Source organism: Rhodnius prolixus, unplaced genomic scaffold (genome assembly GCF_049639745.1).
Source record: "Rhodnius prolixus isolate KJV_2025 unplaced genomic scaffold, Rpr scaffold_5, whole genome shotgun sequence".
In the NCBI taxonomy this organism is placed as follows: Eukaryota; Metazoa; Arthropoda; class Insecta; order Hemiptera; family Reduviidae; genus Rhodnius; species Rhodnius prolixus.
The window spans coordinates 42,254,389-42,281,301 of NW_027411624.1; the positions used below are offsets into that span (position 1 = coordinate 42,254,389).

General features: G+C 36.6%; 1 protein-coding gene across 3 annotated transcripts in view; it reads right to left on the bottom strand.

The window, feature by feature from the left end:
• Positions 1–26,913, bottom strand: part of LOC141458368 (uncharacterized) — a 486,109-nt gene that overhangs the window by 389,642 nt on the left and 69,554 nt on the right. The window lies entirely within an intron of this gene.

The window sequence follows — 26,913 nt, forward strand, 5'->3', positions numbered from 1 at the left end:
CAAAAAATTTTCAACCCTTTATATCTTCTACATTTATAGATCTGAGCACAAAAAAACTACAGCTTATAAATGAGAAAAACAAAGTGTATTAGAGGACCAAATTTCATACAAATACGTGGTTCACAGTGGGAGATATTAAGTGGCCACAATTTTACAGAATTACATGACCCAAATAATTTTCAACCCTTTATATCTTCTACATTTATAGATCAGTGCACAAAAAAACTACAGCTTATAAATGAGAAAAACAAAGTGTATAAGAGGACCATATTTCATACGAATACGTGGTTCACTGTGGGGGATATGAAACCGCCACAATTTTACAGAATTTCATGACCCAAAAAGATTTCAACACTTCATATCTTCTACATTTATAGATCTGAGCAAAAAATAAATATAGCTTATAAATGAGAAAAACAAAGTGTATAAGAGGACCAAATTTCATACAAATACGTGGTTCACAGTGGGAGATATAAAACAGCCACAATTTTACGAAATTTCATGACCCAAAAAATTTTCAACCCTTTATATCTTCTACATTTATAGATCTGTGCACAAATTAACTGTAGCTTATATATTAGAACAACATAGTGTATAAGAGCACCAAATTTCATACGAATACTTGGCTCACAGTGGGAGATATAAAAAAGACACAATTTTACGGAATTTCATGACCCAAAAAATTTTCAACCTTTTATATCCTCTACATTTATAGATCTGTGCACAAAATAACTGTAGCTTATAAATAAGAAAAACCAACTGTATAAGAGGATTTCATACGAATACTTGGCTCACAGTGGGAGATTTAAAACAGCCACAATTTTACAGAATTTCATAACCCAAAAAATTTTCAACCCTTCATATCTTCTACATTTATAGATCTGTGCACAAAATAACTGTAGCTTATAAATAAGTAAAACAAACTGTATAAGAGGACCAAATTTTATACCAATACTTGGCTCACAGTGGGAGATTTAAAACCGCCACAATTTTACAGAATTTCATGACCCAAATAATTTTCAACCCTTTATATCTTCTACATTTATAGATCAGTGCACAAAAAAACTACAGCTTATAAATGAGAAAAACAAAGTGTATAAGAGGACCATATTTCATATGAATACGTGGTTCATAGTGGGAGATATAAAACAGCCACAATTTTACAGAATTTCATGACCCAAAAAATTTTCAACCCTTTATATCTTCTACATTTATAGATCAGTGCACAAAAAAACTACAGCTTATAAATGAGAAAAACAAAGTGTATAAGAGGACTAAATTTCATACGAATACGTGGTTCACTGTGGGAGATATAACACGGCCACAATTTTACGGAATTTCATGACCCAAAAAATTTTCAACCCTTCATATCTTCTACATTTATAGATCTGTGCACAAAATAACTGTAGCTTATAAATAAGAAAAACAAACTGTATAAGAGGACCAAATTTCATACCAATACTTGGCTCACAGTGGGAGATATAAAACAGCCACAATTTTACAGAATTTCATGACCCAAATAATTTTCAACCCTTTATATCTTCTACATTTATAGATCTGTGCACAAAATAACTGTAGCTTATAAATAAGAAAAACAAACTGTATAAGAGGACCAAATTTCATACGAATACTTGGCTCACAGTGGGAGATATAAAAAAGCCACAATTTTACGAAATTTCATGACCCAAAAAATTTTCAACCTTTTATATCCTCTACATTTATAGATCTGTGCACAAAATAACTGTAGCTTATAAATAAGAAAAACAAACTGTATAAAAGGAGCAAATTTCATACGAATACTTGGCTCACAGTGGGTGATATAAAACAGCCACAATTTTACCGAATTTCATGACCCAAATAATTTTCAACCCTTTATATCTTCTACATTTATAGATCAGTGCACAAAAAAACTACAGCTTATAAATGAGAAAAACAAAGTGTATAAGAGGACCATATTGCATACGAATACGTGGTTTATAGTGGGAGATATAAAACAGCCACAATTTTACAGAATTTCATGACCCAAAAAATTTTCAACCCTTTATATCTTCTACATTTATAGATCAGTGCACAAAAAAACTACAGCTTATAAATGAGAAAAACAAAGTGTATAAGAGGACTAAATTTCATACGAATACGTGGTTCCCTGTGGGAGATATAACACGGTCACAATTTTACGGAATTTCATGACCCAAAAAATTTTCAACCCTTTATATCTTCTACATTTATAGATCTGTGCACAAAATAACTGTAGCTTATAAATAAGAAAAACAAAGTGTATAAGAGGACCAAATTTCATACGAATACGTGGTTCACAGTGGTAGATATAAAACAGCCTCAATTTTACAGAATTTCATGACCCAAAAATTTTTCCACCCTTTATATCTTCTACATTTATAGATCTGTGCACAAAAAAACTACAGCTTATAAATGTGAAAAACAAAGTGTATAAGAGGACCAAATTTCATACGAAGACGTGGTTCATAGTGGGAGATATAAAACCGCCACAATTTTACAGAATTTTATGACCCAAAAAATTTTCAACCCTTTATATCTTCTACATTTATAGATCTGTGCACAAAATAACTGTAGCTTATAAATAAGAAAAACAAAGTCTATAAGAGGACCAAATTTCATACGAATACGTGGTTCACAGTGGTAGATATAAAACTGCCTCAATTTTACAGAATTTCATGACCCAAAAAATTTTCAACCCTTTATATCTTCTACATTTATAGATCTGAGCACAAAAAAACTACAGCTTATAAATGAGAAAAACAAAGTGTATTAGAGGACCAAATTTCATACAAATACGTGGTTCACAGTGGGAGATATTAAGTGGCCACAATTTTACAGAATTTCATGACCCAAATAATTTTCAACCCTTTATATCTTCTACATTTATAGATCAGTGCACAAAAAAACTACAGCTTATAAATGAGAAAAACAAAGTGTATAAGAGGACCATATTGCATACGAATACGTGGTTTATAGTGGGAGATATAAAACAGCCACAATTTTACAGAATTTCATGACCCAAAAAATTTTCAACCCTTTATATCTTCTACATTTATAGATCAGTGCACAAAAAAACTACAGCTTATAAATGAGAAAAACAAAGTGTATAAGAGGACTAAATTTCATACGAATACGTGGTTCCCTGTGGGAGATATAACACGGTCACAATTTTACGGAATTTCATGACCCAAAAAATTTTCAACCCTTTATATCTTCTACATTTATAGATCTGTGCACAAAATAACTGTAGCTTATAAATAAGAAAAACAAAGTGTATAAGAGGACCAAATTTCATACGAATACGTGGTTCACAGTGGTAGATATAAAACAGCCTCAATTTTACAGAATTTCATGACCCAAAAATTTTTCCACCCTTTATATCTTCTACATTTATAGATCTGTGCACAAAAAAACTACAGCTTATAAATGTGAAAAACAAAGTGTATAAGAGGACCAAATTTCATACGAAGACGTGGTTCATAGTGGGAGATATAAAACCGCCACAATTTTACAGAATTTTATGACCCAAAAAATTTTCAACCCTTTATATCTTCTACATTTATAGATCTGTGCACAAAATAACTGTAGCTTATAAATAAGAAAAACAAAGTCTATAAGAGGACCAAATTTCATACGAATACGTGGTTCACAGTGGTAGATATAAAACTGCCTCAATTTTACAGAATTTCATGACCCAAAAAATTTTCAACCCTTTATATCTTCTACATTTATAGATCTGAGCACAAAAAAACTACAGCTTATAAATGAGAAAAACAAAGTGTATTAGAGGACCAAATTTCATACAAATACGTGGTTCACAGTGGGAGATATTAAGTGGCCACAATTTTACAGAATTTCATGACCCAAATAATTTTCAACCCTTTATATCTTCTACATTTATAGATCAGTGCACAAAAAAACTACAGCTTATAAATGAGAAAAACAAAGTGTATAAGAGGACCATATTTCATACGAATACGTGGTTCATAGTGGGAGATATAAAACCGCCACAATTTTACAGAATTTCATGACCCAAAAAATTTTCAACCCTTTATATCTTCTACATTTATAGATCAGTGCACAAAAAAACTACAGCTTATAAATGAGAAAAACAAAGTGTATAAGAGGACTAAATTTCATACGAATACGTGGTTCACTGTGGGAGATATAACACGGCCACAATTTTACAGAATTTCATGACCCAAAAAATTTTCAACCTTTTATATCTTCTACATTTATAGATCTGTGCACAAAAAAACTACAGCTTATAAATGAGAAAAACAAAGTGTATTAGAGGACCAAATTTCATACGAATACGTGATTCACAGTGGATGATATAAAACAGCCACAATTTTACTGAATTTCATGACCCAAAAAATTTTCAACCCTTTATATCTTCTACATTTATAGATCTGTGCACAAAATAACTGTAGCTTATAAATAAGAAAAACAAAGTGTATAAGAGGACCAAATTCCATAAGAATACTTGGTTCACATTGGATGATATAAAACAGCCACAATTTTACGGAATTTCATGACCCAAAAAATTTTCAACCCTTTATATCTTCTACATTTATAGATCTGTGCACAAAATAACTGTAGCTTATAAATAAGAAAAACAAAGTGTATAAGAGGACCAAATATCATACGAATACTTGGCTCACAGTGGGAGATTTCAAACAGCCACAATTTTACAGAATTTCATGACCCAAAAATTTTTCCACCCTTTATATCTTCTACATTTATAGATCTGTGCACAAAAAAACTACAGCTTATAAATGAGAAAAACAAAGTTTATATGAGAACCAAATTCCATAAGAATACTTGGTTCACATTGGGAGATATAGTGCTGCCATAATTTCAGAGCGAACCAAGACCCAAAAACATTTCAACTCTCAATACCTTTTAAATTTAAACATCTGTTCACAAAATAACTTAAGAACTGTAAACTAAAGTATAGTTTATAAATGGACATAAATGGGAGCCATAGAAAGAAAAACACTAAACGCAACTGGTGAAAATCGGTAGAAAAAGGTGAGATTGATTCCAGTAAATCATGGGGAGGAAACTAGATAGTCTTGCAAGAGAAGACTGTAATGTTCTCCTAGATACCCTATGGAAGATAAAGTGGACGTAACAGATTAACACAAGCACAAGGTCTTAGAAAACACCAACTTGATTTCCAGTTTTTAATACTAAATTTTCCCCTAAAATCTGTCAATCAAAAGTGATTGATTTACTGATGCAATTTTCCCCCGTTCAATTTATGAATTAAGGGATGGTACCATCGGAGAAAAACTACATTCCTCCTCGTCGACTAGATCGATGTTGTAAGAGGTGAGCGCTGCCTGCTTCCGTTAGCCTAGGCTCCACCCTACCTTGCTGAGCGAGATATGTGTGTGTGGCAGCCCCCGATAGGACAATAGGGTACCATCCCAGCTCTAGTGGCCTTTGTACACGAGAAAAGAGAAAATGTATGGGAGGCGCTAATGGCCATAGACGTCGACGCGCCGGCAGATCTAATAGTGGGTAGCTGTGGTTGCTAGGCAATGGACCCACATCTCTGCAGGATCCATAAACTGTTACTAACACGGCCCCCACAGTAATACTACCTCCTTTGATCCAGGCTCCAATCCCTGGCCAAGTGTTACTTCCCTAAATCCCAGGGAGGTGTACCACATTTCTATAGTTAGATACAGAAATAAAACTTCTTTTTTTTATAAACATTTTGGAGAAAATAAACATAAAAAAAGATAAAAGAAAGAATTAGAATTCAATTTCTAAATATAAACACCAACTAGCGAGCGGCAGTCCACAAACCGGATGTTCCTCTGTTTGTATTTCACTCGTTCTTTATTTTGTTCTTAATTTTATTCTCTGTTACTATTTCTAGTTATTTTAAAAACCCTTTTTAGTCCCTTTAATTTACAACTAGAATTATTACTTTCTTCTAAGCTCCCATAAGAGAGAGATGTGTTACTGTCGTAATAATACTTAACCCTAAAGGTACTTTCACCGCATCCGACAGTAACCCCAGAGTTTTATATTCTTATTTTTATACAAACGTTACCATCTCGCCCGCCATCCACGTTTTTAAAAGTCAACAACAAAGAAAATCTAACCTCCGAGCAAAGCGCGTCGGATTGCGTCAGAAGACTTTAAAACCAGGATTGAGTTAAAAAAAAAATAATAAAAAATAAATTATAGATAAGTCAGTACATAATCGATTGTCAAAATGGTAATTCTGCTTGACAGATTTAGTCAATGTTTTGTATATCGATTCTTACTGTTGAGTTGCAGTTTTTTTTTTGTTAAAAAACCAAGGCAAATTTTATATATACTTAACTTGTAGGCTCTATGTATAATGCTGCACGAGAATCGAGACGAATCTTGGTCTCGGTACCGAGATTGAGACGAAACCAAGACGAGATTTGAGGGACCGAGACCGAGACATTATATATACAGGGTGAAGCAGTAAGTATTGGTCCATAGGCCTACTGGGTGTAGTACATCTAAAGTGGGAGTTCAATGATGTATTGGCCAACTTCATATTTTCCACTGCTCTTCTCTTGGCCAGGGATTGGAGCCTGGATCAAAGGAGGTAGTATTTACTGTGGGGTCCGTGTTAGTAACAGTTTATGGATCCTGCAGAGATGTGGGTCCACTGCCTAGCAACCACAGCTACCCACTATTAGTTCTGCCGGCGCGTCGACGTCTATGGCCATTAGCGCCTACCATATAGTTTCTCTTTTCTCATATACAAAGGCCACTAGAGCTGGGATGGTACCCTTTTGTCCTATCGGGAGCTGCCACACACACATATCTTGCTCAGCAAGACAAGGTGGAGCCTAGGCTAACGGAAGCAGACCGCGCTTTCCTCTTATATCATCGATCTGGTCGACGAGGGGAATGAATCCTAAGGAGGCTATTTCCGTAGAATCTAACTCAAGTGTGCAGTACTTTTAACAAATGTTCCTGCACACTCTAAAAGTGACCTAATCCTAAATGAATTTAAACCTAAGGGGGGGGGGTTGAAATACTTTTATAAATTTCTTTCAACCCCGGATTAAAAGCCTAAATCTAACAGTCATACCAACATTCTCGCAATAAATACACTTATACTGATAAAATCATCCATACCAATAAATACATTCACGCTAATAAATACTTTCATACCAATAAATACATTCATGCCAATAAATACATTCACGCCAATAAATACATTCACGCCAATAAATTCACTCACGCTATTAAACGCAGACGAACTACTCATTCATACAAGGGGAAAGTACTCGATATTCCTTTCCCTTTTAAAATTTCTAAACTAAGCTATAAGGATGGCAGGAGCACAGATTACTGCTCCATCCATTAGCTGTAGTTTATGTAAATAGTTGTATATAGTAGAGGGATGAATGAGTGAAGCGAATGTATTTATAAGAAAGAATGGAGAGTGAGTGATATTCTAGTGATAAGCACCTAGACGATACTGGCTGTATGGCGAAAGCCATGCCAAAAAAAAAGCAAAAAAAAACTAACCTAACCTAATCTGTACCTAAATTTTATTATAATAATTTATATTTTTCAAGAAATCAAATAGCCTCCTTACATAAGGAGAATTCTCTTGAAGAATTGCGCGCTTGTCATGTGGCAGGCCAGCTGATTCCCTCTGGGTTCGCAGTGCCTGACACCCTTCCTTCAACACGTGCGACACTGTCAGCCTAGTTGCAGTTGTTTTGGGATAAAACTAAAAATCTAGTTGGCAATACTCTTTCGACTTCCTCTTACGTCACAATTCTCATGTGAAATGTAAATGAGAAAGTTTCTCCTGATTCTTTTTCTTCTTCTTCTGCAAACTCTGTATTTTTAGCCACATATTTGTTTGTAAGTTTCAAAGTAGAGCTATCAGTTTGATTGGCAATCAATTTGTGGTCAAATGTCATTCTGTAACGGACAGTTTACATGACGTAGAAGTTCCGTTTTAAAAAAATCAAACATTATACAAAAATCTTAAAGTATAAGAAAGTAAAGCTCCAGCTGTATTAGCTGAACATATCCCCAATAAATGCGCGCCTCCAGCAGGATGAGCGCAATCTATGGCTAAATGTTGGCACTGATCCCAGACTTTCTTCTTATATAAAGAAAAACAAGAGTTTACCGCAGTAGAAAGTTTCAGGGGTTAGCGTAAATTCCCCGCCTCCACGCTAGAACACCATCCTGGTTAAACTTTAATCTTGCTAACGTCAACAATAACTTACGATAGAATATTGCCTCCCTCCAGGGTCTCTGGAGTGCGGTTAGTATGGATGTTAATAATTAAAACAAAATTTTTTTAATTAAAAACTTCTTCTTCTTAGTCTTCTTGATCTCCAAACCAAGCGGAAGTTGCACGCACTTCAGATTTTTACGTCACCAACTCACTTTGAGCGCAGTATTTCTAAAAAGCTAAACTTTCTTTGACTAGCGTGTAAAGCGTGCTTTGTCTATCAATGTGTAAGTCTGCCGAATTCCTATTAATACTGTAAAATTAATGAGGTTGTATATGGATGTATGCCCTCATCAGTGGCACCTATAATGACGCAGTGGAAGGATTACAATTCTTGTGGGAGGTTATAAATTTTTGTGTAAGGCGCCACGGTAGCCGAGCGGTTATAGGCTAGTCCCGCAAAGCTGAGATGTATTGTTGGTTTAGTGGATTCGATTCTCGGTGTCTAAGTCTTGGTTTTTATTTAATGGTTTACTTTTATAGTTCTCACCGGAAATGATAGGGAAATGTTCGTATATCTGCTGAAATAATTGAATATAGAAAGTATTAGGGCAGAGAAGCTTTTTTTTTTGATGGAAGAAGCTGAACATCCAGTTTTTCTGAATATTTAATTTAGGGCGCTTAGGGTGCGTATAAACAGCTGAGGTTATTGGCGCCAGCAAGAGCCCTGATTAACATACACTTCAGCTGGGTGTAGTAATTTGGTGCGAGAAACAGAGCGGTTGTTATCAGCTGATTCCAAGGACAGCCAATCAAGGCCAATCACTTTGTGTGTCACGACTATCCCGCAGCTAGCAATTACCCGGAGGGGAGTCCCCGCTCCCCCCCCCCAACACCTTGTCACGCTAGAATGCTCTCTCTCTCTGTCTGCACAATACCACTTCCTTTGTCTCTTCTTGCACACTGTGTAGTTCCCCACTCTTGTACTCCGGGGTCACTTCGTACAAACTATTCTACTCCCCATTGGTCCTAGTGGTACTAGTCTAATTTAAGGCTTAATGTCCTAGTCAACAATCTTGGAGTCCTCTACTTCTGTTACGCCACCTTCTTTTACCCATTTTTCTTTCCTCATCCTTGAGTTCTTCCTTTTTCACACGTCCACTGAGTGTGCGCGTGTGAGTGAATCCCTTTAAGGACTTTCAATGTCCTTGGTAAATTCTAACAGTATTCTTTGGAAATAAAAAGGACACAGCCTAGGCTTTGTTCTTAGTTTAATAAGGAAAAGTATTTTTCCTACGTCAATTCTTCTTTTTCTCCTCTGGAGTTCTCAGGTTTTTCTCACAATAAAGTACACAAAAGAACATTTAAAACTGGAAAAGGGCCTGGAAAAATAATTTTACTAATACTCTAATCAGGGTTTTAGAAAGTTTCATCTCTTAGAATTTTCATCACCATTTTCCTTTTATATTTACCTTCCTTTGTTTCAGCACATTTTCCGTTTTCAGTTTTTCAGTCTGTTTCTCAAAAAGTACGAATATACATCAAATTTAAAAAAAAAAATTGTAAAACCGCTGGAATGTTATTCAAGTAATGATGATATTGTTTTTGCTCAGCTGTATGTACCAATCAAACAAAAGTTTATCGACAAAATCAGCCAACCAGGAGACCATTTCATTGAGTGAATTTTCCAATTTTAGCGAAGTTCACAAAAATGTAAAAGTAAAGTAATCGCCTATTTTTTCAGGCGGGGCTTAACGTCCAACTACCTAAATAGGTGTCGTTGACAGAGGCGACTAGCAAACATACTTTACTGTAAATTTCTCATATTAACCATTAAATAAAATCCAAGGCCTAGAGCACGGGAATCGAACCCACTAAACCAACTATACATCTTAGCATTGCGGGTCTAGCCTATAACCGCCTGACATACTTTACTATAAATTTCTCATATTAACCATTAAATAAAATCCAAGGCCTAGAGACCGGGAAATCGAACCCACTAAACCAACAATACATCTTAGCTTTGCGGGTCTAGCCTATAACCGCCTGACATACTTTACTATAAATTTCTCATATTAACCATTAAATAAAATCCAAGGCCTAGAGCACGGGAATCGAACCCACTAAACCAACTATACATCTTAGCATTGCGGGTCTAGCCTATAACCGCCTGACATACTTTACTATAAATTTCTCATATTAACCATTAAATAAAATCCAAGGCCTAGAGACCGGGAAATCGAACCCACTAAACCAACAATACATCTTAGCTTTGCGGGTCTAGCCTATAACCGCCTGACATACTTTACTATAAATTTCTCATATTAACCATTAAATAAAATCCAAGGCCTAGAGACCGGGAAATCGAACCCACTAAACCAACAATACATCTTAGCATTGCGGGTTTAGCTTATAACCGCTCGGCTACCGTGACGCCTTAATCTATTCTAGTATTAAAGCTAGCAGGGGCCACATTTACATCCTAGGCGGGGGGGTGCCTCTGGCAAAAAATCGATTACCAAACTAACTAAAAGCGATTACCATACTTCCATTTACTTCCATGGAATAAGATCACAACGATGAATAAAAGCAATCATGGATAACAATATTGGGCATATCTTTCGAATTCAAATGTAGCTTGAAATGGGATGACATTAGATGAAATGCGAGGAATTTCGTCAATTATTAGCCAATTGGGTGCAAATAATCAGCATCGCTCTGTTACACATGTCTCCATTATTGGAAACATGTCGGCTACAAATCTAAAATGACAAATCTGACGTTGTCAATTGGGTAATATCATTCGCTGAATCTCTCTCTCTTGCTCTCTCTCTCTTACTTCCGTTCTTTATTCAAATTTATTTTTACTAGGTTCTTGTGATGGCTGAAACTGTTCGATGCGTGTGCCTTAATATTTTGTTGTTTTTTTTTATTTTGGGTTTAACATGGCTGAAAATTATCTTCTGCTGAAAAATGTTTGCAAAATATTAATTTAAGCTGAGATTCATTAATCGATTTACCAAAACGATAATCGTCAGTACATAACAACAACCCGTAGAGGCGCCACGGTAGCCGAGCGGTTATAGGCTAAACCCGCAAAGCTAAGATGTATTGTTGGTTTAGTGGATTCGATTCCCTATCTCTAAGTCTTGGATTTTATTTAATGGTTAATATGAGAAATTTACAGTAAAGTATGTTAGGCGGTTATAGGCTAGACCCGCAATGCTAAGATGTATTGCTGGTTTAGTAGGTTCGATTCCTCAGTCTCTAGGCCTTGGATTTTATTTAATGGTTAATAATAGAAATTTACAGTAAAGTATGTTTGCTAGTCGCCTCCGTCCACGACACCTAATTTGGTAATTGGACGATAAGCCCCGCCTGAAAATAATAGGCGATTACTTTACTTTGCTTTACAAACAACCCGTAGGGAGGAGAAGTGGATTAGCCACTTCTTCAGGGATCTTGGCGACCCTGTGGGTAGCCCAGCCTAACAAGACTTAATTCTGACACCTCAAAATACTTACACGTACCGCCAACAATTATCAGCTGTCCTTTCATGAAATTACCTTTCTAAATTACAGGTAGATACGAGTATTCCAATTTTTATTACTTATTTTTGAATTTTAGATGATTTAATGCTACAAATTTAGATCAGTTTCATTATTATTATTTATTTTAATGATTTGAGGCGCATCAACATCTAAGGTTATTGGCCCCCGGAGCTTTTTTCAGTGCACTGCCGGCCTCCGGACAGTGTTCTTTCGTTAAAGATAACACTGTCTATCACCCGGACAGTGGAGCTGTAAGAAGCTCCTAGGAAGAGAAAATCTAAGGGTCAGCAGGTGGATTCGAACCAGGGACCTCCGCGTTGGAGTCCAGTACGCTAACCGCATAGTTAATCCCTTCCCTTATATTATTATTATTATTAATTTATTTTATTTATTTATTTATTTATTTTTTTTTTTTTGCGCATCGACGACTATGGTCATTAGCGCCCCTAGAGCTATTTTCTTTTCTCGGACTAGGATGGCACATGTCTCTCTTCCCGATTAGCGTCCAACCAATATCTCAGCCAGTGAGGCATGGCGGAGCCCCGGGTAACCCGACCTAGGTCCACACTTCTATTATTATTATTATTATTGCTTAAATTTCTTTAACAAGGTTAAGTGAGTATTGCTAAACTTTCGAAATTGAACTTGTTTCCGGAAGTAGCCGTTTCGAGACTCCCCTATATCTGACAAATGTGGTATTTACAACTTATCCGTACATGTGCGTCTGTCTATGGCCAACTCCAAAAACAAAATGTTGCAAGAAGTTCATATTTGATAACCGGGTTTTTAGATACCACCATCATCAGGAGCCGGAAGTGAAAGCTTTTCCATAAAATCAGCTAATCACAAGAAGTCACTTTTATAAATAGATTTTTTTTCCATTTTTCCAGTGATTTTCTCAAAAGATCAGCACCTGAATCCGCGTAGACTAATCAATTCTTCAGGTGCTTATCATTTGACAATCAATCGTACACCAATTACGTAATCATCCCAGTTGAGAGGTAATTTATAAATGTATTTGTTTTAGTTGGGTATAAGTTCAAAAGTATTCTATTTCAGTCTATGCTTATATATTATATATATTGCATGTGTGGGATATTGTATATATATATATATAAATAATAAAGTACACAGTGTTAGGTAATATAAAAGAGAGATTCCCGTGTGTTTGTGTATGTTCACTCTTTTTAAACATGTACTGGTGAGGAACCGTGTCTACACAAATCTCTCTGTCTCTCTCTCTCTGTCTCAGTGTGCGAGTTGAAGAGAGAGCGCAGATAATTAGTTATAGTACACACTATGTTCAAACTAACAACCCAACCAAAATTAGTGTAGGCACAGCACTATAACCTTGCCTGTTATAACCTCCAAAAACATGCACAGACATGCACATTCAACAACAAGAACCTAACCACAACTTTGCCCTGCTTCCCATCTTTCATTCTTCGTTTACTCCACCATAGCATATAGTACTACCATTTATCATCTGTAACTACTGGTAACATGACAGGTAGTATTCCAGGCCTAAAAACCTTATGGAAGAATGTAGAAAAAATTTTATCCCGTCTTTTAAAAATCTCCTGCAGCTTTCCAATATACATCTTGCTTTTTTATCCGGCCATTCTGTCAGTGTATTCGTAATTATATTTGATATCAAATTAACGTGTCTAGCGACCGGAAGTGCTAAGCATGCAGCTTCTTCTCTCTTCTTTCTCTTTCCGCTTATTTCGTCAATACATTTTCTTCAAAACTATATTTTGTACTTTAAATAAAAAAATAGTTAACTACAAAACTCTCATTACAGAACAAACGACGACTCTATACAGCACTTCTCACACCGAACTCGAACTTTACGGAACAGCTAAATAATCAAACATCAATAGACTGCAAACACTCCCATCCAAAATACTCCATTCTATGTTAGTAACCACACAAAATACATACAGATCTCCAAAATTCCACTCGATCTACGAACTTGCCAAAAATCCGATATAAAAATTTTCATCAAAAATTCTCATTTCATCCCCTAACCCTTTAGCTGCAAACTTACCTTCAACTACGGCTACCCTCCAAGACTCCTCGAAGACGGCTGAGGCGCCGTTTGCCCAGTGACCAACTGGGGTGACTAATGGCGGCCATCACTGATTTCCAGTATTTGAGCTACTTTACACACCACATTTTAAAACCCACTCAAACTTAGAATCCCTCAGAACGGATCTTTCCTACAAATAATTGAAATCAAAAGTTTGACATAATCTTAAGAATTTTCCTTACCTAGTAGGAAGAAAAAAAGAAAAACTCCACTAATATTAAGGAGAAAATTGTAGAAACCAGATCTTACAAGGGAAATTCTTCTTCCTCAGGAAATTGCGAGACATTATTATTAGTGAAATACAGCTTCCATTCTTACAACATAATGATCAAAAATAATGAGTTTAACAAAAAAACATATTGTCATGGTTACAAAACAGCATCCAACAATGTAGGACTTAAATTACTCTAAGTATCTCCTCACCCTAAAGATTGAATTACCATGTTCAACTTAAGTAATTTTAATTTCTCAAATAACCTATCATACTTTTAGACAATTTGATTGGATTAAAATTATTATACGTCTCATGTTTTATTATTGTTAATTTGATCATTATATTATTTGTTGGTAATTGAGAAAATTACTGTGGGGCCACAGTATTTTTCATTAACGTCATGGAAATGGAGGCAGTGCCTGGAAAGCATGAATGATTTCTCCAGTAGAGGCGCATCTGACGTCCGGCGTGTATCCACGTCAAACCAAACTCTCTCTATTAAGGTGCGTTCGACGTGTATACTCGTTGTGAAAAATATAAAATGGCCATTAACTATAAAAAAAAAACTCGAACTTTTAATGAAATACAATAAGAATATTATTTTGGTGAGATGTTTCCTTTATCTTACCCAATAGAACTGCGGTAGGAGTCAGCCAAAATGATAAGTGGTCTCCGCATTAGAGATTGGAGAATTACGCACACAAATAGAAGCTCTAAACCCTTGTGCAATGCCCGTTTTTACCTTTTAGATAGAGATTCAGACCTCCAGTAAGAGCATGATTTCATTTTGCTCAGAGAATTCAAAGAAGCTCTTTTCTTTCTTGTGCAAAACTCTTGCGTCGTCCCTAGTTAACTAGAGCAATGCATACGTGAAGAAGCTGTGCATAGATTTTTGAATGAGCACAGAATGCTCTCTCTGGTAATCTGTAAGCCCACAGAGAGAGAGATTGCAGAAAAAGTCGCTTGCAGAGCGACTATTGTAAACTTTTGGTTGTTTTGCCCTGCTGCGTTTGACGTGTATACACGGTCATTGTCTGATTTTAATTCCGCACACTGTGGGGGGGGGGAAGTTTTTTAAAACTTAATTCCACCGCTTAACTCCTCTGGTTACCGTTTTAAGGACACTACTATAGGAAGGGGAGGAGGTTATGGTGACGCTTCCGTCTGAAGTGATGAACAGAATAATGAACAGTCTTATCCAGATCTTACAATATGTGATTTCACTTTACACTATTATTTTTTCCATTTTAAATTTAAGACGCGTCGATATCTCAGGTCATTGGCGCCCTGAGCTTCTATCAGTACACTGCCGGCTCCAGGACAGTGTTCTCTAGTTACAGACACCGGGCGGTGAGCTGTAAGTAGCTACTAAGGAAGAGAAAATCTTACGAACCAGCAACTGGATTCGAACCTGTTGAAAATTCCAGAATACTCCTAGCCACACAGATTTGGGATAGGAGGGAATGAAAATTAATATAAAGAAGTATAATTTAAAACTGTCTCACAAACATAAAATAACTTGCTCATCAAACTTGTTTACACCAAATTGTAGCTCTCACAAATAGTGCAATATAAATGAGCTTAACTTTGTGGTAAATACAATAAAGTTTTGTATTTTTAGTAACCATGACCTTGGCACTGAGTGGAGAAAGAGAAAGAGATATTTTTGTTTTCTCTTTCTCTTTCTTTTAAAGTTTTAACTAAAGATGTTGACACTAATTGCTGGGTGATAAATGTTAAATAACAGCTAGGTGTTGCCAAATTCAGTGTGATATATACTACGTGAATCTATTAAATCTCTCTGCCAAAATTTTTCACTCTTTTCAAAAGGGAAAAATAATTGCTAAACAAAATTGTAAATCAAACGTCACTAGGAAAAACAGTTTTACAAAACAAACAAAAAATAAATAAATACTAAATAAACATAATTTATTTTTAAATTCCTGACTCGTAAATTTTATAAATTGTAAACTGGGAATTATAAAAAAAAAGTATCTAAATTGTTTTGAGTAGTGTTAAAGATGGACGTCGCCAGTTTCCACTCGTCTTTAGCGGGAGAAGCGGGAAGCTGACAAGAAATAAAGAAATAACAATTGTATCTTATCTAATCTAGAAATGGGGGGGGGGGCCTCTATAAGGAATTAGGCCGCACGTACGTGTGGGTCTATTGTGTTTCCCTTAGTCTGAAACATCTCATATCTGCACTCGTAGCAATGAAGAAGATATGGGCACCAAAATTCGGTTTCGAATTACTATTGGCTCAAAAGAATTGTTTTTTGGGGGGAGAATAATGTGCGCTTTATCTAAGGAGATGGAACGGAATTTCCAAGCTATGTTAAGAGGCTTAGCTCAAGAATGTAAAATCTCCTTTATAGGGCAGTAATCGTCCTCAGCTTGTGAGAATCTCCTCAAGCTATTCCAGAAAGAAAGCAATCTCAATAAACCAGAGTTTTTTGGCCCAGTAAAAACATTGCTGTGGCTCCTCACTGCCACCTTGATTCGCCTGACTTGTCAAGTCCTTGTGACTTTTTTTTTTTTCTCTTCCCGAAGTTGAAAAATCACCTCAAGGGTGACTCATTTTGGGATGTTTGGTCTCACATGAATGACCCTTTTTCGAAGTTTTTTCAAGAATCTCTCGGTAAAAGTGTTTTGATTGACTGTTTGACCTTGAGGTGGTAGAAACTCTTTGTGGACGATTCCGTGAATATCGAAAAAACAAATCAGCATGCATTTGATCTCTTCGACTGCGGCCATCCTTGCTTTTTTTGGGCCTTGGAGAGGGTTGAAGTGTGCCACTCCATGCTCTGGCGCTTTGGTTTCTGGGTCGTACTCGAAACACCCAAGACTCGTCACCAGTAATGATGACACGTTCCAGAAAATGGGGGTCATTTTCAATTGAATCCAAAAAATCCAAAAACGGCTGTAACCGACCAGCTGTGAAGGCTATTCCAGTATCGGAGTTCGAGCACTGCTATGAGGAGTGGAAAAAACGTCTCCAGCGCTGTGTGTGGCTTTAGAAGGAAGTTATTTTGAAGAGGTGACAATGTAGAATTGTAATTCTTTTTGAATACAAAAAAAATCAGTCTCATTACTTAATTTACAGACCTCGTATAAGTTTTGTGCATTTTTATTCTGCTAAGAAGTATTTGAGTACAAAATACATACAAAGAAGACTAAAGATTACTTTTTTTTGTAACCACAAGAAAGGTTGTTCAAAACACATGTTCCTAAAAGTCCCACAAGAAGGGCGACAAAACAAAAAAACCGAAACCCAATAAGATATTCTTAGATTCAAGTCAGCTGATATCAAGGTTATATCTTTAAAGTCCCACCTCCCACTGCTATTCATGGCCGAATATTCTTATTTTGTTTCCTGAAGATGAGGAGGTAATCATGTCGTTTCTTTTTCTACTTGTTTTTCTTCTTCGTTTTGTTGTCGATTACCTTGAACTAGCTATGCATCCCTACTCGTCCAGCTTTTAAAGAGAAATAAAAGCAAAAAGTACTGCCCATTTTATCATTAAATTATACATTTTGTAACCTTGACCTTGGTCCAAACATAATATTTAATTAAAATTAATATAGGGTTTTCACTTTTCAAATTGTTTAATATAATAAATTTGAAATTAACTAATTAATAATCTGTAATTTAATTAAAATCGCTGAAGGAAGAACAATATGCTTACAGAGGTGAAGAAAAAGTATGTTAAAAGTTCGTTTAAGATATTTTTTTCCCCATTTTCTCATGTAAATAGAAGTTTTCACCAAATCAACATCCACCAACAGTTGATATTCCCACTCATCCTGACACAATCCTCTCCTCCTGAGTTGGTGATGCTGCAATACCGACCAGATGGTTGCTAGAAGAGTCTGACAAAGTTATTAAGATTTCTTAAAGAATGGTTTCGTAAATTGAAAACTTAAAAAGAATGAAGATAATAGGTGTTGTTGAACCCATTTACTTCAAACATAATCCCTAATATACTGAATATGGACAAAGACCGCAATCACACTTAGAAGACCACACTTCAATACTGTAAAACTAACTAGAACTCACATAACAGACTCCACAACCAAGGCTACAAAACAGATGACTGGATAAGTGACCCTAAACCAGACTTGCAGAGCTGAACTTTAAGAGTTGTGGAACCTTTCAATTCTCAAAGCATCCAGTTATTCTATCCCTTATTGCCATAAAAAGTGAACTAGGCACATTTCTTAGGAAATTTCAGCCCTTTCAGACTCATCGTAGTTTTACCGGAAAACCCATTTAACTCATTATGAAAATGCCAGCCCTATTATGAACATCAATCATCCCATATTGCCTTTGATGTCATACTCTCTCTTTTATTCTTAACTTTGATGTCATACTCTCGCATTTATTCTTAACTTTGATGTCATACTCTCGCTTTTATTCTTAACTTTGATGTCATACTCTCGCTTTTATTCTTAACTTTGATGTCATACTCTCTCTTTTATTTTTAACTTTGATGTCAAACTCTCTCTCTTTTATTCTTAACTTTGATGTCAAACTCTCTTTTATTCTTAACTTTGATGTCAAACTCTCTCTCTTTTATTCTTAACTTTGATGCCGCGAGGCTGAAAAATGAAACATTCTCCAAAGTCTTAAAAATAACAAAAACTAAGGAGGGATTTAGTGATACAAGTTTCCTAGTTAATTAAGGTGTCAGGTGTAATTGAAGAATAAAGAAGCTGGATCGATAGAAAAGTCAATCTGTAAGCTCGGTAAGAGATGAAAAAAGCACAGCTTCACAACCATCCGCCCTGGGTTGGCGAAGAAGCTGTGCTTTTTCTCAAGTCCACGATGGTAAAGTGTCATTTCCTTGTAAGATTTTGCAAAGTGGATCATGTTTAATAAAAATAAATTGGTATAGAACAGGTTATAAATTTCAGGTGTAGAAGTAAATGAGTTAGAAAACTTAAGAATTGAAGTAAGACAAAAGTCGTGTGAGTGTGCGTTTGTTTACAGTTTCTCTTTCAGGTTAGATAACCCTAATTCAAAATTATAACCTGCCAAAAAAAAAATTATAATATTTATTATTTATTCCCACAATAGTTGACTTGATATATTATTAATATAATTGAACAGCAATGTTGACAACAGTAAGTAACAATTACAGTAGTAACCAATACACATTATGATCTCATATGTCACGGCCGATCTTTTGAAGGTAACAAACATTGCTCTCCAAGGTGTAACAGGGCAAATCAAAATGGCACTCAAGCTAAATGGTAACTGTATAAAGTTCGTGCTATTTTACTTCCAATCGATAGCGGTATGATTCACCCAGAGTAAAAGCTTTCAAAATCACCTTTAAGTATTGAACATTAGAAATTCAGGTTATCTTCAATTCTTATTTACTTTGATATCCTAAGTTTTTACAAATAAATATTCAGTCAATTGTAAATTAATTGATGTCGCTTACAGTTTTTGTTGATTGTCCATAAGTAGACAGGACGGAAGATACATCTACTTTACAATGTAAAAAAATTATATAGACAATAAGTTCTGAAGATGGTCTAGAGTCCCTAGATCGAAAGTTCGGCAAAAAGAATGACTAATCTGATTTAATCGCTGTAATGAGCAATTTGATTGGCTGAAATCGTTAAAATGGAGGCGCCACGATAGCCGAGCGGTTATAGGCTAGACCCGCAAAGCTAAGATGTATAGTTGGTTAGTGGGTTTGATTCCTGGTCTAGAGGCCTTGGATTTTATTTAATGGTTAATATGAGAAATTTACAGTAAAGTATGTTAGGCGGTTATAGGCTAGACCCGCAAAGCTAAGATGTATTGTTGGTTTAGTGTATTCGATTACCCCGGTCTGTAGGCCTTGTATTTTATTTAATGGTTAATATGAGAAATTTACAGTAAAGTATGTTAGGCGGTTATAGGCTAGACCCGCAAAGCTAAGATGTATTGTTGGTTAGTGGGTTCGATTCCCGGTCTAGAGGCCTTGGATTTTATTTAATAGTTAATATGAGAAATTTACAGTAAAGTATGTTAGGCGGTTATAGGCTAGAGCCGCAAAGCTAAGATGTATTGTTGGTTAGTGGGTTCGATTCCCGGTCTAGTGGCCTTGGATTTTATTTAATAGTTAATATGAGAAATTTACAGTAAAGTATGTTAAGCGGTTATAGGCTAGACCCGCAAAGCTAAGATGTATTGTTGGTTAGTGGGTTCGATTCCCGGTCTAGAGGCCTTGGATTTTATTTAATATTTAATATGAGAAATTTACAGTAAAGTATGCTAGGCGGTTATAGGCTAGACCCGCAATGCTAAGATGTATTGTTGGTTTAGTGGATTCGATTACCCCGGTCTGTAGGCTTTGGATTTTATTTAAGATTTTATAAAAGAAATTTATAGTAAAGTACTTTTGCTAGTCGCCTACATTGAAATTGAATGTTTGAACGAAATGATCAGCTGGTTGGTTGATTTTTTTTACCAAATCTCATTTTCAGGCCTAATAGTTGAACTTACACTGTCCGTTTTTTTATTTACGCCGACCACACACTCCACTGATTGGCGGATACACAAACAGAACATTTTAGACTCCTACGATTTCTTCAAAGCCTGACATTTCCTGTAAATACTCTGTATTCACATTTCATTGATCACACAGTACTTCCTTTCTACTAGCACAATGTGTGGAAGTAAAAAATCTTCTAATTTTAATAATTCCAAACTTGAATAATACAATTGAAACATTATTATTCTAAAACTATAATTATAGTATAATAAGGGTATAATAATACAATAAGAATCTCTCTCTTGGTAACGATTTGAGTAACGGTAGTACCTATATAATATTCTGAGTTATCGACCAATTGTTATTTTAGGTACTTCGTTTTTTTAATATTATTTGTTTGTTATTCGTTTTTTAACATTATTTGTTTGTATAATATAATGGTTTGCTAACGATATTTCGGAAAAGGACTCATGAATTATTGCCGATATCATTATCTACATTATTTTATTCAAATTTTCATTGAATAATAAACTAATTAAAATTTTAAATTATTATTAGGTAAAATTGTATAATAAAATTATACTTTTTTAAAATTTAAAATCTACTATAGATGGAATACGGACGTCTTCAACGACGGAAAGAGATGGTGGCTTAGGCTGAACATCCTGTTGCGAAGTGTGATACCCCCAGTAAGCCGCAAGAAAACCTTATAGACAGACTCGATTGGCTTTCGTCTTGTACTTACTGATCATTATTTTTTGGTGACTCAATCAAAGTTGCAATAGGATGAAAAAATTAATGGCAGTTTCAGTCGTCATGATATATTTTTATTATGCCGCGAGCTTTCGACCTAGGGGACCAGGGTCATTTTCGGGGCTAATTTACAGTATATTGTAAATTAGCCCTGAAGATGGACCTAGTCCCTAGGTCGAAAGCTTGGCATAATAAAAATATATCATGACTGAAACTGGCATTAACTGTTCATCCTTATAGAGAGAGATAGTTGCAACATTTATTGGCGATTAAAAGGACAAAAAAAAGATGAGTTTAAAGTTTTTTTTTCTTTTGTTAAAACATCCCCAGCAAATTGAAACCAAGATTTCAGTTCTTAGGCTTGAAGCGCCTTATATTGGGTCATCAAACCGAGACGTCTGAGAGCCTGATCCACAAGAAGTCTTATTCGGTCTTAAACTGAGGGACCTAAACCTTTTTTGTGGAACCTCATGAATGTGCCTAATCAGTGACAGGAAGGGTCGAAGGGAAACTCCTTAGCTACTGTAAAATTTCTCAGCCCTTAGAAAATTGTGAACAATAACTTTTTCCCAGGAAAATTCAAATAAGGGCATTTTTAGAGAAAAGGGATGAGAAAGTTCTGCTTCTTCCCTTTGATATTTCAGAATTATGATCCCCTTTTTTTTTTCCAACAATACCTCTTCCCTTTTTTCTCTATCTTTTACGGTAACTTTTATTTGAAAAATGTTTTTTGGAAAAACGTACTTTTAATAAGGGCACCATAGGGTGTAAGAAAATGTTTTTTTGTGAGCATGCGCTGTAGATTGTTTATATTATACAAACAGGGGACATGTCTGTGTGTGTGGCCGACATGACTGTCCAAATAATGAAACACCTTCATAATATATACAATATGGCTGACAATGTGTGGGGGGGGGGGGAGTCCACCAACGTAAAATCAGGAAACTTCTATGTATCAGCATAATCATTTCTACTCCTACTAGACCAACGTTGAGACTATTTTAATAAAGTAAATCGTAAATAAGGTCCACAAGGGGCCGTCGTTTAAGTGGTGACTCGTGTGCGAATAGGGTGACTTCTGAGTCCGTGTGGGTACCCCAACAGCCCTGGTATTATATGCTAGACGCTTACAAACACCGGATGTAGTTTGGGCTAGTTTACACCAATAGCAAACTCCAGAGCGCTTGCCTGCTGGTATTCTGAAAATGCTTATACACACACATATACAGAGACACACAGAGAACTGTGTACATATGCGTTTTGGAAGAGCTAAGAGTATACTAGAAGCGGCTGAGTGTTACCATAGTAACGCAATGCATACTCACACATAGCACCTAGCATTATTTAAGAGAACCCGTTGCAGCTAGGTAAGGTTACCATAGTTACCGTACACAGCTGTTCAGCTAAAACTGCTGATACTCCAGTCAATATAACACCTGATTGCACCAAGCAGTTGAAGAAAGGCACTAATATTTTGCAGTAACGGTTACTAACTCGGTAAACTGTATTGAATCAGTCTTAGTTATTTATCGCACCTGAAGGGTGAATAAGGCATTTTTTTAAGCATCATACTAAGGGTATAATAAAAGTATGAATTTTTTTTTTTTACACCATTTAATACAAATAAAAATGGGGCGCCACGGTAGCCGAGCGGTTATAGGCTAGACCCGCAAAGCTAAGATGTATTGTTGGTTTAGTGGGTTCGATTCCCAGTCTCTAGGACTTGGATTTTATTTAATGGTTAATAAAAGTAATTTACAATAAAGTATGCTTGCTAGTCGCCTCCGTCCAAGACACCTAATTGGTAGTTGGACGTTAAGCCCCGCCTCAAAAAATAGGCAATTACTTTACTTTTACAAATAAAAATGGGTGTCTTTTCTCCACCTATTACTGAGGAAAACTCGCTTTAAACAAATTTCCCTTACATCTGATGATAACTTAATCTGCAACATATCTCAAATGATTCTCTTATCGATTTCTGCTCTCGCGATGGTGTCACTATTATCTGATCCCCCCCAAAAAAACCAGAACAATCTTAATTAAAGTCTTGAAATATTTATTTAACGTGGGGTTCGACATTGGGTTTGACTGTAAGGAGATGGTTACTTACAGAAACCCTAGGAGAACGGACTGGGACTCGTTTAGACGGGATCTCAGCGCAAACATTGGTACAGTCAACAATAACTTTAGGGCCCGGATGGACATTGATGAAGCTACTGAGAGACTTCAGAGCGTCATCAAGGAGGCCTACTGGGAGAATTGTGCGGAGACAGTGATGACATCTAATAGGAAAGTAGGCTGGTGGAATAACCAGCTGAAGGAGCTCCGCAGTAAAGTTAGGAAACTGTTCAATGTAGCTAAAAGAAGGGGAACATGGAAGGAGTACCGTGAGGCCCTAACTTCTTACAATATAGCCATAAGGAAGGCTAAAAGAGATGCATGGAGAAAGCTCTGTTCCTTATATAAATAGTGAAATTCGCCCAAAGTACTTTATGGGATGTTTTTTATTTATGGGATGTACATGATATTTTCTAAAGCGTTTTTTCTTTAAAATATACCTTTTTGTTGCTGCTGAACATAAAAACTCTTCTTCACTTCTCGGACATGTTGCATGTATCACAGCTCTGTTGTGCACACTAATCAGCTATTATATATTACTCTATCAGTTATCATCTCTGCTATCATCTATACTCACAGCTCCGTTGTAAACGTACCCTAAGCAAAGAACCAAAGAGACCCTGTGTTTGGGTAGAAATCAGATTACTCTGATTACAGGCCTATTCACGGGGCACGGTAGGTTCAGGAAGCATCTACGCAAGGTGGGGCTTATTAGCTCGGAACCATTGTGCAGATTATGTCAGGAAGAGGAGGAAACGGCCTCTCACCTGCTGTTCGATTGCGTTGCAATCGAGCGTTTGCGCTATGAAATCTTTGGAACGCTGAGGCCGAAGGAGATAATAGCGCAAAAAGAACTAGTAGGGAAGGTCCTCAACCTCTTTAGGAGGGGAGGGTTCGCTTACTAGAACTAAGAAGGGGCTGGCCAATAAGTCTTCTGTGGCTGCGGTGCCGTGGGGCGTAAGGTCCCGTCCCATCTATTATCTTATCTTATCTTATCTTAACGTGGGGTGAAGAGAGAAGGTTCTCCATTTGCGCATCACTTAAAGACAAAGGTAAATAAGGAAATATCTTTTCTAGCTCTTTAAAGGGATTAATGAGATTTTTCAAGTTGGGCCGCCCTTGTATATTTCCAATTTGAAGGAAATCAATTTTCTATTCAGCTCACATTCGTGCTCCAGCGGAACTGCCCGAGAGAACTTTTATGAACTGCCAGGTAATGAAATGGAGAAAGAGTGGCTTCACTGTTCTTAGTAATGAACACTTCCGTTGTAAGTTAACTTGGGAAGGTAATTTTAAAAAACAAAAAAATTACTTTCTTATTTAATTATGTTTGCTTTATCCTTATCACAACTGGGGTAAGATAGGGCAGTCAACTTTCCTTGGTCTTAACTTTCCAAAGGTTTCATAGCGCAACCGCTCGATTGCAACACAATCGAATAACAAGTGAGAGACCGTCTCCTCAGAGACTCAGTCTGCACAACGGTTCCGAGCTGATAAGCCCCCACCTTGTGTAGATGTTTCCTGAACCTACCAAGCCCCGTGAATAGGCCTATGATCACAATAATCTGATTTCTACCTAAGCACAGGGTCTCTTTGGTTCTTTGCTAACACAACCAAGGCATTAAAGGCTTTAACCCCAGGACACATCTCACCCAGCTCTTCTCGTGCTCCCTCCAGATCCCAGATCTCTGAGAGCCGCACGAACCGAACCCCTGGGTGATCCCCAGGACTGGTTCCGGGCCAATGAAAGGAGTGTTAGCTCCATTCCTGGCCAGTAGATCAGCTGTCTCATTCCCCTTAATCCCCACATGACCCGGCACCTATTCCAGCCGAACTTTATTGTGTTTTGAAAACGATACTCCCCCCCCGCTTTGCCCTGTCGTACGAGAAACTACTTCATTAATTACCAAAGAAAAAAAAAAAGAAAGACAAAGAAAAATTACCGGAATAGTCTGCCTGAGACAGCTTTACGAAAAGGGACAAGAAGCAGCAAAATGGCCGTTCCAGAAGCAGGTGAACTGAAATCATCTATCAAAACTAAAGTTGCAAGTCAGTAAGGCCAAGTCAGTGTAAAACCCTACTGATGGACCGAAGTTATAATTCCTTCCTTAGACCTCCAGAGTTTACTTTCTTTACCACCTAGTTCTCCCCGTCACCATATCTGTCCTAGAGAGTCACTGATGAGGACATACATCCTGTCAGAAATATTAAAGCAATTTGATTACGAGGTGTGGCTATTAAATAACGAGAGACTGATGCTGTGCTACAGAAGAACTAGGCATGCGCCAAATCTTAACGACCGACAGCTGTGCAGTGTAAAGCCTTCTCTTTCGATTGCAGAGAAATCTGTCTGACCGGAACCGTCGTTTGTGTTGTAAGAGTTGTTAGTTTCGTTTTGCCGAAAACATGATACTACACATTGTAGCAGAGCAACGAATTGTCGTGAAATTTCACATCAAAACTTTGGTAAAACCGCTACTGAAACTTGATCTTTTATTAAAAGAAGTTTATGGCGATGAATGGTTATCTCGTGCGCAAGTTTTTGAGTGGTTCAAGTGGTTTCCAAGATGACCGAGAAGACGTCGGAGCGGTTATGACCGCCCGGGACGCCCTTCCACGTCCAAAACGGATGAAAATATCGATTATAATTTATCAACATTACAACCGTGATGGTGCTTGCTCAACTCCGCGAAAGAGTGAGGAAAAAAAACGACCCGATTTGTGGAAGAACAAGTCCTCAGGGTTCCCCATCAAGACAACGCGACGGCTCAAACTGCATTGTCTGTCGAGACTTTTCTAATATCTCGTATTCAATGAAAGTCCAAGACTAAGTCAATTTCAATGATTTATAAAAAGCAATTTATTTACAAAAGATAAAGGAGGAAATGTTAAAGGGGGGAGAATTATTAATAATGGCTGCCACTATTAATAAAATATAATCAAACTTGGTGAAGGATGAATCCTGGAAGACCAGGAACAAGAGAACTTCAGAAAATGGGGACCGCTTGATAAGAGTCAAGAAGATGGTAACTAATTCCATATCATTTATCGTTATACCGCCTAAAATAACACTTGCGTCGAACCGGGTATTTAGGCCAAGCGCTCTTGCTGAGAAATTAGAGGAAACAACGGGTTGTTCTGGAGGGGGAAGAGAGAGAGCGAGATTGAGCAGATATTAATAGCATAAACTTTGGGAGATTAATACCACCCCCCCTGCGAACTGCTAACTACGCAACGTCAACTTTTGGTAGACTTTTGGCAGATTTACTAGCATTTAATGTCTTAATAAACTGATAGACGCTAGAGCGCTTTAATACTTCTTCTCTCTCTAGCTCTCTCTTAATAATAACTACAGAAATAGGAAGTCATGTGAGTCTTTCAAACCAATTCTTTTTTTGTCAAGGGCAAACGATTTAAAACTTCACGAATAAAAGTAAAGTAAAGTAATCGCCTATTTTTTTCAGGCGGGGCTTAAC